Source organism: Zingiber officinale, chromosome 2B (genome assembly GCF_018446385.1).
Source record: "Zingiber officinale cultivar Zhangliang chromosome 2B, Zo_v1.1, whole genome shotgun sequence".
Taxonomy (NCBI): domain Eukaryota; kingdom Viridiplantae; phylum Streptophyta; class Magnoliopsida; order Zingiberales; family Zingiberaceae; genus Zingiber; species Zingiber officinale.
In genome coordinates, this window is record NC_055989.1 from 125,253,329 (window position 1) to 125,265,705 (window position 12,377).

The 12,377-nt window shown below is 44.1% G+C and overlaps 1 pseudogene; it reads left to right on the plus strand.

Annotated features, from left to right (window-relative positions):
* Positions 1-12,377, plus strand: part of LOC122048655 — a 30,913-nt pseudogene that overhangs the window by 18,320 nt on the left and 216 nt on the right.

A 12,377-nucleotide genomic window follows, 5' to 3' on the forward strand; every position in this document is an offset into this window, starting at 1 on the left:
AATTGATGGATCAAATATACTTTTCAAAATTATTTTAAAAATTAGTTTTGAAAATCTTTGAAAACTCGTTTGAAATTTATTTGGAAAATCTTAAAAACTACTTTGAAAATGTTTTTGAAACTATCTTCCATTGAAAAAAAAAACATCTTGAAAAATTCTTAAAATATTTTTTTGAAAATCGATTGAAAATGTATTTGAAAATATTTTGAAAGACAATTTCAAGAAGGACATGTTCAAAAATAATTCATATATTCAAACAAAAAGGGTGTTAGAGAATATCTTTTTTACCAAGATAACCCTTTATATTGTTGGTACAAAGCTTATAAAATTATCCATGTTTGATGTTTGTCAAAGGAGGAGTGTGACCTTAAGTTAAACAATCTGGTAACCCTCCCACCTTGATAAAAACCCTTAAGACCCAAGCTTAACTTAAGAAAATTTTCAAACATCAAAAAGGAGAAGATTGTTGGTACAATCAACCTCTAGAATTTTGATGTTTGACAATGTACTTAAGTTTGGTCAATTTGATCAAGGGTTGAACGAAACATGATTTGATGTTTAGAGAGACAAAGTTTAGTCAGGATGACTAGCAAGGACAAATCCTAATTGGAGGTTAGGCATGACAAAATCTAAGCAGGTTTGTAGAACCGAATGTTTGGCAAGGGTAAGTCTTAACTGGAGATTAGGCAAGACAAATGTAGGGGATCGGTGGCCAGCTAGAAGGGGGGTTGGATAGCTAGGTCACCCCCAACTTCCTTTCTTCTCTACACGGTTAGTTTAGGCAAGCGGAAATACAAAACTAAAACAATGAAATCAAACAAGAATACAAACGCTAACACAATTCCTTTACGTGGTTCAGAGATTGCTTGTTCCTACTCCACGGCGTGTCCTTGAGGTGGATGACCCCTTGATCCTTTGGTGGATCAGTCCCTGACAATCTCTGGCTAGCTTTTACTCCTTCTCGGTGGAGTACAACTGTAACGCCCGAAAATTCTCAAAACTGTTTTAGAAATATAGTATGATTTTTCTGGAATTTTTAGATATTTTTCCGGAATTTTCCGAGTAGCGGAAGTAACAAAAATAAATACAAACGAAAATAGCTTAGGCGGGAGTCGAACCCGAGACCTATGGCTTAGGGATAATGTTGGGAACCAGTTGAACCCAGCAGGGCCGTGCTGAAAGGAAAGGGAACCAATTATAATTATAATTGGGTTGGCCGAATTAGTCACTTAGTATAAATAGGAAGGTTAAGTTGGGGGTTGGTTTATTTTGAGAACTTGGTTCGGCAATATCAATTTCACCGTGACCTATCCCTCTCCCAAAACCTTCACCGCCGCCCACTCCTCTTCCTCCTCCTCTCTCGGCGCCCAAGCCCCAAGGGCTCTCGGCTCATCTTCCGGCGACGACTCCAACACGAAAGAGGTTCTTCTCCGCGAGAGGAACGCGAAGACGTGAGCGGGTCGTCGAGAAGGTCATCTCCACCGGAATTCTAGCGAATAGAATTGTAAGGAATTTAGCATACGAGGTAAGAAACCCCTCACCTGCGGTATAATAGCTCCGTTTGGTTTCCTACGCATTAGTTTTAGCTATATGCAGGTTTTTCGGCACATAGGGTATGTTTAAACCCTCCTCGAGGATTAGGGATCTAGTTGAACGCCTCTAGACGGGCCGGACACGTTGTTCTCCTTTAGTTGGAGATTCTAGACGTTGTCGGGTGCCTAGAGGTGATCTCCCTATTATATGAGAGAGTTGGAGCACACCAAGTGTTCGGTAAAATGTTAGTGTAGCTAAATACCACCTCAGTTATGTTTAATAGCTCAGTTAAATGCATTAGAGGCATTTAAACTAGCACATTAGTTTAGTTCAGTTTTATGGGACTACGGTCCAATGGGTGGGCTCCCACAGTCGCCTCTAGGTTCAGATAACCTAGCTCTAGGTTCAGATAACCTAGAAACAGCATGTTATATCAGTTAGCTATAGATATCAGTATTTTATTTTCAGTGGCACTGTACTGGATTAGATATCCATTGGGTTGGACTCCCACAGTCATCCCTAGGTTCAGATAGCCTAGACAACCCTGCTAAATTCGGGACTTGCAACCCCGGGTCTAGTAGGGATGCGCGCACAGCAAGTACAGTTGCCGGGCCCAACAGCATGTTTAGTATTTTCACCTATTATGTATTAGTTTTCAAAACTCAAATTTTGTTATGTTAGTTGAGTTTGAATTCAGTACCAGTTTAGCTTCAGTTTAACTCTTCCTTGCTTATACATTATGATAGCTCATGTTCAGTTCTTGATTGTTATGCTTGTATGATCATATGCCATGTTTATATGTTTAGCCTAGTCAGTTTATTTCAAATAGCATGCTTTGAAAATCATATTGCATCGTCGCATGTTTTTGTGAGGTAGATGGTTTCTTACTAAGCTTGTTAGCTTACAGATACTACTTTTCTTATACTGCAGATAAAGGTAAAGGAAAAGTGGACTAGCAGTGGAGGCTGGAGGTCAATGCAGATGAGGATGTGTATGGAACTGGAATCAAAGGTCCTTAGGGGACGTAGCAAATTGAGCATTAGACTCTTTAGCATTTACTTTAGCATTTTATTTATTGGTTTTGGTTTTCATGTTCTAGGCACTTTTAGTTGTGTGTTGCCTTGAATTCCTAAACTATGCCCCATGTTAAGTTAGATTACTAGTTTATGTCGTTAGAATGTTGTTACCTGTTGTTAGAATAGTTTATGATGCATTAGTTAGATGTTAGGTGGGGTTTTGGCACGCCAAAGTGCTGAAATCAGAGCTTAACTACAGAAATCAGAAACCCCAATCGATCGGTGGATCGATTGGGGGGGGTTCCAATCGATCAGCTGATCGATTGGGCAAATTGCTCCGCGAACAGTAGGTTTTTGGATCGATCAGCCGATCGATCCAGAAATCTCTGTCGCGAACAGAGAGCTCTGGGATCGATCACTGGATCGATTGACCAGTCTGGATCGATCAGCCGATCGATCCAAATTATTACCCGAGCACAGTAGCGTGCTGGATCGATCACTGGATCGATCCAACTCAGGCTCCGCGTGCAGCAGCCGGCCAGATCGATCACTGGATCGATCCGATGTTCCAATCGATCAATGGATCGATCGGGAGGTCTGTTATCAGCGAGAAAATGTCTGGGTTCAGTTCTTTGACCATGGGAAAGGTAAACAAGTCATGAATAGTTCATTTACCTACCTTAGCACATGTAGAACCCAGGAAGGATGATAGTTTAGAAAAATTTTAATTAGTACAGTTTCCGCACAGTATAGTTTAGCACAATTGTAGCGATCCGGCTCACAGCTTAGTAGTAGAAGTTGGGTCGTTACAGAGTGGTATCAGAGTAGTGTTCCATACTTCCTACACACACATCAGCATTGTACCTGCAGCTTCCAAGTAAGAATACCTCTACTCTCTTGATTGTTATTGCTTTCTAGTTACAGTTCATGTTTATATGCCTACTTCCTGCTAGTATGAGATAGTCTTTGAACATGATATCAGTAATTATATAACTGTGATAGTAGTAGTTATACATATGTCCTCTATGTCTTTAAAAATGGCACGAGGACGCCCAGCTAGAAGGGCACTAGCTACTGAGCCCCAGCAAGAGGCAGGCAGTTCAGTGCCTCCTCCAGACCTTACAGCATTAGTGGCTCAGTTACAGCTAGCTGAACAGCAACATGAAATAGCCACCTTGAAGGCTAATCAGCAGAACACAACCCCAGAACCGAATCTGACGACTCCCGAAGTCTTAGAGGTTCCACCACCAGCCTACAGCACCAGCAGATGAGCCAAGAAAGGAAGCCTATCCGATCCAGTGGCAGTCAAGCCAAAGAACTTCTCAGGCGCTAGTGAACCATGGGATGCACAAGCCTGGTTCAAAACACTGGAGAGCACGATGGAGCTTCTGGACTGGCCAGAACACGAGAAGGTGAAGTGTGCCTCCTTCTGCCTGACAGGAGACGCACGCATGTGGTGGGAAAGGATCAGAACGAAGCGCCCAGTGCACCAGATGACATGGGCTGACTTCGAGAAGGAATTCTTTGAGGAGTTCTTTCATATGCGGGTTACAAACCGCCACTATGACGAGTTCACCGAGTTTCGTCAGGGCAACCTATCAGTTGAGGAAGCCGTGAAGAAATTCAACAGGTTGGCTCGTCTGTGCCCAGAGCTAGTCAGCACAGAAAAGGAACGGATCAGGTTGATGCTCAAGATGCTGAGGCCAGAGATAGCAGTGAACGTGGCTGGTGGCATACATAGGCCACAAACCACAGAGGAGTTAGTGAGTAGTGCCTTGACCACAGAGCATTACCAGAACAGCATGAAGCAGCAGAGGCAAGTCTCCTTAGAGTCCAAGGGCCAAGGAAACTCTCACACTCAAAAACAGCAAGGCCACAGCTCTAACTGGAAAGGGAACTCCAACAGCAAGCGCAAATCAGGGAGTGACTCAAAAGGAGGACCATCTAGCAAGCGACCCAGTTATCCAAAGTGTGCCACTTGTGGGAAATTCCACCCAGGGGTTTGTCGCAAGGGCACACGAGGATGCTTTGAATGTGGACAAGAGGGGCACATGGCCAAGCAGTGCCCGAACAAGACCGGTCTTCCTCAGCCACCACAGATTCAGTATGCAGGCCAGCCAGCCCAGTTACATCAGATGCAGGCCGCTCTAGAAGGTCCACTTATCAGCCAGGGCAGATTAGAAGCCCCTCCAGCTATGGCGAATGCGAGGATCTACTCACTCACCAGAGAGGACGTAGCAAATGCCTCGACAGTCGTCACAGGTCAGATTAGCATTTTTCAGTATAGTGCTACTGTTCTATTTGATACTGGGGCAACCCATTCATATATAGCCAGGATGTTCTCCGAGGAATTAGAAATACCCCCAGAGGTACTCAGTGGTCAGTTTATGACAACATTACCTTCGGGAGAAGTTATGGCGTCAACGCACTGGCTCAGAGCAGTGCCAGTCATTATAGCAGACCGGGAACTCTTTTGTGATCTGATCCTGCTGGAAATGACTGACTACGATGTCATCCTTGGAATGGACTTCCTGATCAGATACGGTGCTTCCATAGAGTGCCGTAAGCAGAAAGTCGTATTCCAACCCGAAGCAGAAGCACAGTTCGAGTACATTGGAGAACCAAAGAGAAAAGCCATAAAATTTCTCTCAGCTATGAAGGCACGGAATTTGATGGATTCGGGATGTACGGGGTACCTAGCACAAGTAGTCAATACCAGCCAGGACAAGGACCAACAGCTAGCAGAGGTCCGAGTTGTATGTGACTACCCAGCAGTCTTCCCTGAAGAGTTACCAGGCCTAGCACCAGTCAGGGAGATTGAATTTGAGATAGAGCTCTTCCCCGGCACCAATCCTATTTCCAAAGCGCCTTACCGCATGGCTCCAGCGGAACTGAAGGAACTTCATGAGAAACTACAGGAGCTGCTTGACAAGGGCTTCATACGCCCTAGTCACTCACCCTGGGGAGCGCCTGTACTGTTCGTGAAGAAGAAGGATGGAAGCATGCGGCTATGCATAGACTACAGAGCACTGAATCAGGTCACGATCAAGAACAGGTATCCTCTTCCCAGAATAGACGACCTGTTCGACCAGTTAAAGGGAGCAGCAGTGTTCTCTAAGATTGACCTCAGATCAGGATATCACCAAGTCAGAGTCAAGGAGGGTGATATACCGAAGACAGCATTCAGGACCAGATACGGACATTACGAGTTCGTAGTCATGCCTTTTGGCGTGACAAATGCTCCAGCTACATTCATGGACCTCATGAACAGAGTATTCAGGGAGTATTTAGATCAGTTTGTTATTGTGTTTATCGATGACATTCTTATCTACTCAGGAACTCAGGAAGAACACTCAGAGCACCTGAAACTAGTATTGCAGACCCTTCAGCAGAACCAGCTATACGCCAAATTCACGAAATGTGAATTTTGGCTAGATCAGGTGTCCTTCCTGGGTCACATCATCTCAAAGGATGGTATTATGGTAGATCCCAGCAAGATAGAAGCAGTAAGTAATTGGAAGAGACCTAAGAATGCCAGCGAGATCAGGAGCTTTCTGGGATTAGCAGGATATTACAGAAAGTTTGTAGAGGACTTCTCCAGGATAGCCTCCCCACTGACAGCTCTCACCAGGAAGAACAAGAAATTTCAGTGGACAGAGGACTGCGAGAACAGCTTCAGCGAACTCAAGAGGAGATTGACTAGTGCACCTATTCTGACACTGCCAGAGAATACAGACAGCTTCGATATATATAGTGACGCCTCTAAATTGGGATTAGGAGCAGTGCTGATGCAAGATGGCAAGGTAATCGCCTATGCCTCCAGACAACTCAAGGATTATGAGAAGAACTACCCTACTCATGATCTTGAGCTTGCAGCAGTAGTGTTCGCTCTCAAAATTTGGAGACATTACTTGTATGGAGCTCAGTGTAGAGTGTATACAGATCATCAGAGTCTGAAGTACTTCTTCACTCAGAAGGATCTGAATATGCGACAGCGCAGGTGGCTAGAGCTGGTCAAAGATTATGACATAGACATCCTCTACCACCCAGGAAAAGCCAATAAGGTAGCAGATGCACTTAGCAGGAAATCCAGTGCTACCTTATTATCTCTTACAGCCATGTCACCGCCCCTACAGAAGGAGATCGTAGATTTCGGTCTTGAACTCATCGTTGGACAGCTCTCTACTATGACCTTAGAGTCCACCTTGCTTGGGGATATTCAGTCAGCTCAGGAGCAGGACCCAAGCAAGGGCTAGCAGAATCAGGAAGTGGAGAATTCAGAGTGTCCGATAGCGGGGTGTTGTATTTTAGTGACAGACACTGTGTTCCAGATCAGGAGGAGCTACGGAGACAGATTTTAGATGAGGCTCACAGGACTCCCTATGCGATGCATCCAGGTTCCACCAAAATGTATCAAGACCTGAAGAAACGTTTTTGGTGGCCCGGGATGAAGCGAGACATCGCCAGATATGTTAGCATCTGCCTCACCTGTCAGAGGGTCAAGGCAGAACATCAGCGACCAGGAGGAGTTCTGCAGCCTATACAGATCTCAGAATGGAAGTGGGAGGATATCTCTATGGACTTCATAGTGGGACTACCCAGAACCACGAATGGTTTTGATGCCATCTGGGTAATAGTCGACAGGTTGACTAAATCAGCCCACTTTTTAGCTATCAAGATATCCTACTCCATGGAGAAGCTAGCTCAGTTGTATCTCCAGGAGATCGTCAGACTTCATGGAGTCCCACGTACCATTATATCAGACAGAGACAGCATATTTACATCACACTTCTGGAAGTGTGTACAGTCAGCTATGGGCACCCAGTTAAAATTCAGCACAGCCTTCCATCCTCAGACAGATGGTCAGACAGAGCGAGTAAATCAGGTACTCGAAGATATGCTCCGAGCTTGTGCCCTAGATTTTAAGGGAAGTTGGTGCAAATATCTGAGTCTAGCAGAATTTGCATACAACAACAGTTATCAGGCCACTATCGGCATGACACCTTATGAGGCACTCTATGGGCGGAGGTGCAGATCACCAATCTGCTGGTATGAGAGTGGTGAACAGAAGGAACTAGAGCTTCAGACAGATCTAGTAGCAGATATCACAGCAGCCATACAGCAGATTTGCCAGAGGATAGAGACAGCACAGAGCCGTCAGAAGAGCTATGCTGATACACGACGCAGACCCCTAGAGTTTTCAGTTGGGGATACAGTTTTCCTCAGAGTAGCTCCCATGAAGGGAGTCATGCGTTTTGGGAAGAAGGGCAAGCTAGCTCCCAGATATGTGGGACCATACCTTATCACGGAAAGAGTAGGCAAGGTAGCATATGAGCTAGAGCTACCTCAGGAGATGTCAGCTGTCCACAACGTATTTCATGTCTCCATGCTGAAGAAGCATATTCCAGACGCCACCCAGGTGATTGAGCCCCAGTTGGTACAGGTCCGTGATGATCTCATGATAGTCGGCCTATTCAGATAATAGACCGAGCAGTTAAGAAATTGCGGAACAAGGAAGAACCATTAGTCAAAGTCATTTGGCACAGTCACACAGCAGAAGAGGCAACTTGGGAGACAGAAGCCAGCATGAGACAGAAGTACCCAGAATTATTCTAAGTTCGAGGACGAACTTTTAATGCCCGAAAATTCTCAAAACTGTTTTAGAAATATAGTATGATTTTTCTGGAATTTTTAGATATTTTTCCGGAATTTTCCGAGTAGCGGAAGTAGCAAAATTAATTAGAACCGCAAAATAGCTTAGGCGGGAATCGAACCCGAGACCTATGGCTTAGGGATAATGTTGGTAACCAGTTGAACCCAGCAGGGCCGTGCTGAAAGGAAAGGGAACCAATTATAATTATAATTGGGTTGGCCGAATTAGTCACTTAGTATAAATAGGAAGGTTAAGTTGGGGGTTGGTTTATTTTGAGAACTTGGTTCGGCAATATCAAATTTCACCGTGACCTATCCCTCTCCCAAAACCTTCACCGCCGCCCACTCCTCTTCCTCCTCCTCTCTCGGCGCCCAAGCCCCAAGGGCTCTCGGCTCATCTTCCGGCGACGACTCCAACACGAAAGAGGTTCTTCTCCGCGAGAGGAACGCGAAGACGTGAGCGGGTCGTCGAGAAGGTCATCTCCACCGGAATTCTAGCGAATAGAATTGTAAGGAATTTAGCATACGAGGTAAGAAACCCCTCACCTGCGGTATAATAGCTTCGTTTGGTTTCCTACGCATTAGTTTTAGCTATATGCAGGTTTTTCGGCACATAGGGTATGTTTAAACCCTCCTCGAGGATTAGGGATCTAGTTGAACGCCTCTAGATGGGCCGGACACGTTGTTCTCCTTTAGTTGGAGATTCTAGACGTTGTCGGGTGCCTAGAGGTGATCTCCCTATTAGAGGAGAGAGTTGGAGCACACCAAGTGTTCGGTAAAATGTTAGTGTAGCTAAATACCACCTTAGTTATGTTTAATAGCTCAGTTAAATGCATTAGAGGAATTTAAACTAGCACATTAGTTTAGTTCAGTTTTATGGGACTACGGTCCAATGGGTGGGCTCCCACAGTCGCCTCTAGGTTCAGATAACCTAGCTCTAGGTTCAGATAACCTAGAAATAGCATGTTATATCAGTTAGCTATAGATATCAGTATTTTATTTTCAGTGGCACTGTACTGGATTAGATATCCATTGGGTTGGACTCCCACAGTCGTCCCTAGGTTCAGATAGCCTAGACAACCCTGCTAAATTCGGGACTTGCAACCCCGGGTCTAGTAGGGATGCGCGCACAGCAAGTACAGTTGCCGGGCCCAACAGCATGTTTAGTATTTTCACCTATTATGTATTAGTTTTCAAAACTCAAATTTTGTTATGTTAGTTGAGTTTGAATTCAGTACCAGTTTAGCTTCAGTTTAACTCTTCCTTGCTTATACATTATGATAGCTCATGTTCAGTTCTTGATTGTTATGCTTGTATGATCATATGCCATGTTTATATGTTTAGCCTAGTCAGTTTATTTCAAATAGCATGCTTTGAAAATCATATTGCATCGTCGCATGTTTTTGTGAGGTAGATGGTTTCTTACTAAGCTTGTTAGCTTACAGATACTACTTTTCTTATACTGCAGATAAAGGTAAAGGAAAAGTGGACTAGCAGTGGAGGCTGGAGGTCAATGCAGATGAGGATGTGTGTGTATGGAACTGGAATCAAAGGTCCTTAGGGGACGTAGCAAATTGAGCATTAGACTCTTTAGCATTTACTTTAGCATTTTATTTATTGGTTTTGGTTTTCATGTTCTAGGCACTTTTAGTTGTGTGTTGCCATGAATTCCTAAACTATGCCCCATGTTAAGTTAGATTACTAGTTTATGTCGTTAGAATGTTGTTACCTGTTGTTAGAATAGTTTATGATGCATTAGTTAGATGTTAGGTGGGGTTTTGGCACGCCAAAGTGCTGAAATCAGAGCTTAACTGCAGAAATCAGAAACCCCAATCGATCGGTGGATCGATTGGGGGGTTCCAATCGATCAGCTGATCGATTGGGCAAATTGCTCCGCGAACAGTAGGTTTTTGGATCGATCAGCCGATCGATCCATAAATCTCTGTCGCGAACAGAGAGCTCTGGGATCGATCACTGGATCGATTGACCAGTCTGGATCGATCAGCCGATCGATCCAAATTATTACCCGAGCACAGTAGCGTGCTGGATCGATCACAGGATCGATCCAACTCAGGCTCCGCGTGCAGCAGCCGGCCGGATCGATCACTGGATCGATCCGATGTTCCAATCGATCAATGGATCGATCGGGAGGTCTGTTATCAGCGAGAAAATGTCTGGGTTCAGTTCTTTGACCATGGGAAAGGTAAACAAGTCATGAATAGTTCATTTACCTACCTTAGCACATGTAGAACCCAGGAAGGATGATAGTTTAGAAAAATTTTAATTAGTACAGTTTCCACACAGTATAGTTTAGCACAATTGTAGCGATCCGGCTCACAGCTTAGTAGTAGAAGTTGGGTCGTTACAACAACCTCTCACAAGGCTCTCTTCATCTTACAAGATGGAACTTGATTTGAGAGGAAGTGAATAGGCTTTGGAAGCTTTAAACAATGACAAGGAGTGACTCAACAATAATCAGTAACCTCCTTCATACCTCAAAGCTTCCCTTAAATAATAGGACAGAGTTGATCATCATATCAACTCAACCCTGACACTAGTCGAATGATCCATGCATCAGTCATCTGGTGTGACTATTGGACACAGCCAACGACACTCTGTAGAATTCGTGATCCTGCCAACGACTATGTGCTAGTCGACTGGTCCCCTTTGCAGATGAGCACAGAACTATTCTGTGCCTTCTGTGAAATTGGATCAGTCGACTGGTCCATTACATTCTCACGCACTTATCCTTTCTGGAGTCGTCTTTGAAGCCCTCTTCCTCGACCTTCGTCCCTCAGATGCACCCGAGCCTGCGTCTCCTCTCCGTGCCATCCTTTACGTTGCCTTAAAATCTGCTTCCCTTGTCTCCACTCCATTGCTCCTCGTCCGATGGTCCCTCGGATGTCTTCCACACCACCCTTCACCAACTCAAGGATCTGAGCCCTTCGATGAGCTTCCCACACTTGGCCGCACCAAGCTCCTCATGTGTGTTTCACCAAGTCCTGCATGACTCAAACACACATATCAAACCAATATAAAAGCCTAACTTAAACTCTTTGACACACACATCAAAACCATGATCATACCGATCAAACTTGGGTCGATTGCACCAACAACAAAGTCTAGGAAGGTTTGTAGGACTGGATGTCTGGCAAGGACAAATCATAACTGGAGGTTAGATAAGGCAAAGTCCAGACAAGTTTGTAGGATCATATGTCTGGTAAGGGTAAATCCAAGCAGGTCAAAGGTGACCGGATGCTTGGTAAAGGGAAATCCTTGGGGGAGTGAACCCTGGATGGTGAGAACTTAAAGAGTAGGCATTCGGTGGTAAAGTCTTGGATGCAAGTCAAACATAAAGCCTAGTAGGTCAGATAGAATTAAAGGAGTGCGGCTAGATCCTAAGAGATTGACCCTTAGGTGATAGACTTGGAGAAGGAAGCTTCATGCAAAAGGTAAGCCTAGTAGATAAGATAGACTTACATGATTAAGGCTTATGTTGCTTGTTTGTTGTTGTATGATTTTTTTTGGAACTTAGAGTTGAAAGCAAAACATAGAGCAAACAAATGCAAATGGTTGAACTGAACTTGACTCGGATTGAACCGAACCCAAACATGTTTAATAGACCGAACTAGCGATTCGGTAGACCAATTGGGTTCAGTTCCAGATTGGTGAGTTTTTAGAAATGTTGACATATAAGTTAATTAGGTTCAACTTTATGATGTGGATGAGGAAAATGATAACTCAGATGAAGTGGATAAAGATAAGACTTGATCCAGATATGGCTTTATCTAGATAAAAGTTGATCCAGATATGACTTCATTTAGATGAGGATCTAATCTAATTCTATAAGAGGGGACAAAGGCTCTACATTCAAGATAATCATTCTTCCATTATTCTACCTCTATGCTTGAAAGAAAAGACAGCAAGGCGAAGCTTTGTGATCAGGGAAGATCTAGGAGGGGTGCGTTGCGCTATGCTCGGGACTTCTAGATCAGTCGTTAACTAAGTTTCTTTGTATTTGCAAATCATACTTTATCTTACTATTTGTGCTTGTGATTTAAATCAATAAGTGGTTTCTCCACCTCCAGAAAAGTTTCAGAAAGGAGAAAAACTAGTGGGTGGGCGCCTCTCGTACTTAAGCCTTTGACATATTGACCTTGGGGGTTAGGAACCAAG